This window comes from Lepeophtheirus salmonis, chromosome 6, assembly GCF_016086655.4.
Source record: "Lepeophtheirus salmonis chromosome 6, UVic_Lsal_1.4, whole genome shotgun sequence".
NCBI lineage: Eukaryota > Metazoa > Arthropoda > Copepoda > Siphonostomatoida > Caligidae > Lepeophtheirus > Lepeophtheirus salmonis.
In genome coordinates, this window is record NC_052136.2 from 41,746,818 (window position 1) to 41,753,293 (window position 6,476).

Here is a 6,476-nt window from a genome sequence, read left to right on the forward strand (position 1 = left end):
CATTTTCGAATTTTCCTTCACCCCATTTTACGAATTCCCGACGTTTGAAGTGGTCAAGCGGCTTCAGTTCTTGTGTCAACTTGGTCTTATACGGGTGTAGGCCAAGATTTTTTTCGCAAAACTCGTAACAACGATGTCAAAGAGATGCCCAACGATTTTGAACGGCGCGTAAGAGAGAAATTTGGGTCTACTTGAATTGATGCGCTTGCGGCAGCAATATTTTTTACACTTCGTACATTTCTTTGTCTCACTGCCACAGGAACATTATGTAGCGTGTATGTGGACTCAAATTTTTTCACCAAACGTTGGATTGTTGATTTTGCAGGTAGTTTTCGTTGACCATAAATTGGCGTTAACACTCTTAAAGTTTGGATCAAAGACTCACCCCTTTTGTAATAAATTTTAATAATTTGCAAGCGTTGCTCGAGTGTGTACAGCTCCATGATGAAACTGCAATTATTTTTGAGACAGCTGTCAAAGAAACAATAACAAATATGACGTCGTTTTCGAAACTTATCAACGTAAAATGTGAGCGTCCGTATTGAAAACCCCTCTACCTTTTTCAAGGGACAAGAAAGATTAGCTGGTACTGGAAAATAATGTATCAAGTGTGGGTAAAAATTTTTTTACAAGTTAGCAAGATCCTAGGTCATAAAGAACCAGTGAACTACAATCCAAGAATAAATACTATTCACTCCTCAATATTATCACCGCTAGAGGACTCAGGCTTTGTAATAAACGAGGAGTTGGCCTTCCAAATTTTATAACCCACTTAAGAACTGCTTCTCTTGTCCTCGCCCACAAAGAAACAAAAAGTTTTGGAACACCAACTCCTTTTTTCATAGCTCTTGAGTCAATTAAAAATGGAAGAATAAGGACAGAACTACGAGGTTGCGGATAAACCTCTGCGGAAAAACTTGCAACCAAACGGTTAGACAGATGAGATCTTCCAACCTCTGACATCGATCAAAAACACATTTACTTAATCTAAGCAAACATGGCTCCCTTACAAAATCACTACCTCACCAATTTATACAAATAAGACGAATTATCAGGATGAAAGTATATGTAAATTGGATATTCTGTAGTGAGAAAATAGAAACGCCTACACATTCTGCAAGTGTGATAAGATAAGTTCTTTGGTATGAATGTGTAAAATAAAATCTAAAAGTGTCAACCTCAAAAACTGATAGGGTATTGACCACAGATCCAAATCTTCCTATGGCTTTTAAGGTGGAAGCCATCATCAGCCAAGTGAAGGAGCTAATTCATTCTTGAAGATGCAGCATGAAACACATTCCAAGAAATTTGGAAGGTGTAATAGATAAAAAACTCGACGTTTTGGCAAATTTCTTTGTATTTTGGGCATGTTAGACAAAAAAAAAAGAAACCAAAAATCAAATGGTTATTCTGACAATTTGAATAATGTTTTGAGAGGAAAGAAGGGAAGGAGAAAAGGAATTAAATAAGGGCATAAGCAAGAATTATTTCTATGTATATTTCATGCTTATGGAATAGCATCACTGGTCATGAAGTTTTAATAGATCAGCTGTAAGTAGCGACAAGAGAAAGGAAATACACACAAATCTTACTCTGTATATAGTAAGGACATTATGCAAAAATTACTCCGACGACGATGGTTCATTATTCTCTAAGTCCAACTAGGACTTACACTTATAATTCCCAAGCAAACTCTCATTGTTATTCTCCGCCTTTCATATGCACACGCACTAATGATTAATTTATACATAGATGTTCTTTCTAGAAGAATAAGATAATAATGATGGCAGCTTTGGAACATAAAAAACACCTTTCAGATTACCAAAAGGGGAAAAAAATCGCACACATATTAAGTTCATATTTAATACAACTCTACTAATGCCCCATTTTGCATTTATCGTTATGTTATTTTATTGAGCTTTTATTTGAGAGAAAAAAGAACAACACTTTTTCTACTAAATATTATTATTATTATTGAATAATATGTAAGTAGGTATGTAGATGTACATATGTAGTTGATTTTCTTCACTTTTTGAAGCACTTAAGAGAGCTCCAAATATGGAGGCCATTGTTTTCTACGAGTACGAGTATATTGTATGTATGTATTTCCTTTCTTCTCGTCTTCTGAATCTCTCAAAAAGGGACAACTCAAAATACTCATTTTTATTATTATTATTATAACAATATTAATGCTTGATGGATTCTTTTCTTATTTTTGAGCGTCTTAATGGTTTCATCTCTTTTCTTCTTCACCTTGTCGTTTATGGATGACCTTATATGTAGAATAATGGCCTCCTCAATATTATTCACTAACATTAGTTATTTTTCTTTGAATTAGCAATCAATAATGAAAAAAGAGTAACATTGTCTTAAAAGTAAAGAGAGAGAAAAAAATTTCTTCTTCTACTTCAGGATCATTCCAACAGCAGTTGGAGTTCTTCTTCTTAAATTAATAAGATTGATATGTACATATTATGTATACGCGTTTTCATTAAGATTTGATGGATGCACATAGTAAACGATATACATACATATCATTTACCTTATAATATCTTTCTTGGAACTTTCTTCAACTGTATGAGGATAATGAGTACATTGAAGGAGACGAAAGAGGATGCAGGAATAATGAGGGTACTGACTGAGGTTATTATTAGTAAGTAGATATTACACAATAAACAATACCCCTCTTCATTCTAGTACTCTGTCTCTAACCTAACACTTTGTCGTTTCCCTTCCCTTCATATTTCCAATTTCCATTTTTGTGTTCTCCTTCCTTAAAACAAAAGTATAAAATTGTAATTATTTCCTTATTTGGTCACAAGAGTGAATACTTACTTATTTAAGTGTATATTAAAAACACATTAAGGAGGCTATAATAATCAAAGTAAAAAGAATAAATGCATTAAGAGTCAAACGGCAGCGATAAGTCTAAGTACTTACCTATAAATGTATGTACCATCATATTTACATCTATATTGCTTTATTATGACGTCGTCCTTGAGCTAAAATAGCAAAATAATATGTCAGTTATTGCAAGCTCACTGACATACATAAATACATATCTTTTTGTACAAGTATATCCATACATAATATTAATTTTATGACTCATACTTGTCATAAAAAACTGCATGTTATTGTTGTAATAGGAATGTATGATCATACTTACATAGGTATGCGAGTCCGTCGTTATCTACAAAAACTAATGCAGGACTTTTCCCTGGCTCCAAACTACATTCACATCATATTTATTTATATACATTGATTGACTCAAAAACAGCAAACAAGGAGGATTTTTTTTTTTTCAAATATGAGTGTGCTACATCTAATTAATGATTTATAATATATTTTTATCTATAAGTTATTCTGAGTAATCCTTTGGAGGGACTGTAAATGGCACTTAAAGGTCACCCCGTCAAAAAAAAATTACATAAAAGCCATAGCATATATAGGTAATAATTGAAAGGCAATATTAACTAAATCATATTTATTTATGCATGTTCAATACATATGTCAGCTCAAAAACAGCAAAATGAGTCTGGACAGATTCGCCGTAGGATTTTGGGTTTTTAATTAATATATTCTGTGATTAAAAAAAGTAGAGAAGCATTACTCCAGACCAAGGACACTCAACTGGCAGCTTGTAGTCTGAATAAAATCTTTTGAGGGTTATAGCAGGATCTCTGGTTTTAGGAGGAGGAAATAGGATTACAAATATGAAGGTCATAGTGTCAGATTTCCGGACCTCTGCATACTAAACTTGAACTTGTTTTAATTTACTTTTTTTTCATAGTAGTTGAGTAACTTGGATCTAGACAATAGACAATTCCTGGGTAACTCATCCCATTTCAGAAACTTGAATATATATGGTATAATTGAACTAAAAATCGTTTCAAATCAGGTTCTGGAATATGGACCAGATTCCCTATTGTCTTTTAATCTGGTCCTGTATATATATTAATACATAAATAGAAGCATCAACAATTGTAGAATTCCTTCAAAAGGCTTAAATAATAAGTTTATAGAGTATCAAGGCGTATATAGATGTCATTCCAAACCTATACAAAAATATAACCATTAATCTTAATTATTATTATATTTCTTATAAACTGTAGAGTCTTCTTCAATAATTGTATTCATCATTAGATTCCCAAGCTGATTTTTCAATATAGGGTAGGTTAGTATATGAAGTTTCAGTAAATGTAACTTTAATTTTCTTTCCTGTTTCGGAGAATACCTAACATAAAAATTTTGTGTTGGAAATTAAAGGAAGCTACTTTTTGTGTAGTTATATTTTATTTTTACGTGGAAAAAAATATTTTTTTGGGATTAATGTTTTCAAATTAGTAAACACGCAAATTCTGATCCTAATTGGATAAAAATTGAATGAGTTATTGATGTTAAAGTTAAGTATATCTTGACGACTTTTTAGAGGAAAATATATTTCATTTTGCAAACTTTAGACACCTTATTTTCAAATTACTCTACCTTAGGAGTATCTCAATTCCCTAAAAAAATATGAAGTCAAAAACTAAATGGAGCACTTCATATTTTTGTAAATGAGATATGTATAAGTAGATATTTTGTACTTTATAGTGGGTTCATAGACATCCATTAGTTATAATAGGGACATTATTTATAATTTCTTGTATTAAATATATGTATTTATTATAAACATCACATCTCTAATGAATACCTACGAAATTTCCTCAAATAATAGGATAATAACGATCCCAACATATAATACTACTGATTCTAGCTATTTACAATTAAAGAAACATTTACGAAATGAGACACCTTTCAATCCATTAATATATTCTCAAACAATGATAATCCATCATCATCATCACCACTCACATCAATAGACTATTTGTACAAGGGATCAATTAGAATTGTTTGTAATTAAGCTTTCCGACAATACATAATTAAATAGTGGTTAGCTTAATTATAGGTTTGTGAGAAAAATAGAAAACTGTGTGGTGTGCGCCTTTATACCCACATATGTACCCGTACTCACGGAGTACCTTCATATTTTTCTTTTTTTCTTTATTTATTTATTAAATTGAATTAATTACTTTGTTCTTTCTCTCTTTCTTTACTCTGAATTAAACAGACTCTAAGAAAAAAGGGAAACAAGACGGTTGAAATAATAATACAGGAAATACCTCAACTATGTTCCCTCATTCACATATTTTCGATCAAAAAATGATTAGGGATTCTACTTTTCTAGAGAGCAAAGAGAATAAAACTCTACTGTTTCTCTACAAAAAAAAACAATTTCACCAGTGAAAAGATGAACATAGCATAATTTAAAACGTAACCGTATTCTTATTCATTTTTTTCATTGATATATTTGTAGCCTCTCTCCTTGTAGTCTTTATTCTCGAGATCAAAGATATATAAATAAAAACCGAATGGCGAACAAAGGCTACATGTTCAATATTTCACCAATTATTATTGACTACTTGAAACTTTTTTTTCAGCTAGAGGCATCGAGGCTATCATAAATATTACTCTATAATTAGCCATGTAACCTTCATGAATAATGATTGCAATCTACATGCAAGTCAGAACCTCCAAAGTAGATTGGGTAGTGACTATTAACTCGAACCTCACAAAGGACTTCAAGGCTATTATTGGAAAATAATATTTTTTTAGATCTAACGTCAAACCAATTCATACAAATTTAAAATGTATCCTTGATAAGAAACTCTTCATATTGGCAATTTTTTTGGAGAATGGAAACTGTATTTTTAACAAAAATATCTTTATGTATTTGATAAATTGGTTGGGGACTGGGATTTTATATCTATTTGATCTTGTTTTATTTTTTATTGAATGGATATGTATTTTATATCTTAAAAAAAGGAAGAATATTTTTGTACATTTTAGAAATTTTTGAGGGATTGTGATGACGTAAAAATGATTAAAAAACAAATAAAAAGAAAATTTAATAAAAATAAACCCTTTTAATTTAATTACCCCTGGGTATTACATCGTACGTATTATTGTGCCAGTGGTTATTTATTCAGTCCAGTGCAGTCTTAGGATCGTTCCTTTAGACTGTCGGTCCTTCGGAATGTCAGTACTAGAACTGATGATAAAAAGAAGAAATAAAGTTGAGTGACGTCATCAAGAACCAAATTTTATATGCAAAACTGAACTAGACGGGACTGCAGCCTTCAATCGTAAATAAGGACTGACACAAGACTACTCATACGCATCTAATTGAATTATTAGGTTTTTCAATCCTCGACTTGAACAGCTTGACAATTTTTGGCTCAAAAACTTCATGGATGCAATTGTAAATATATTGCTATCAATGGAAAAAGGGGGAAATGCATTTTTTTTCTTTCTTTTTTCAAGTTTTTTTAATGATCCTTTAATTGGTTAGATGTAGTTGCACTGATAAGGTAAACATTATAGTAGTACATTTACTCCATCTGACATGGGAATTATCATAAAAGTCCATATACACA

The 6,476-nt window shown here is 31.3% G+C and overlaps 1 long non-coding RNA gene across 1 annotated transcript; it reads right to left on the bottom strand.

Annotated features, from left to right (window-relative positions):
- Positions 1-2,322: 2,322 nt before the first annotated feature.
- LOC121121051 (uncharacterized) lies at positions 2,323-5,532 on the bottom strand. Its single transcript, XR_005865326.2, has 3 exons — positions 2,941-5,532; positions 2,836-2,870; positions 2,323-2,773 (listed from the first exon to the last, which is right to left on the bottom strand). It is a non-coding gene; the product is annotated as an uncharacterized lncRNA (long non-coding RNA).
- Positions 5,533-6,476: the final 944 nt, after the last annotated feature.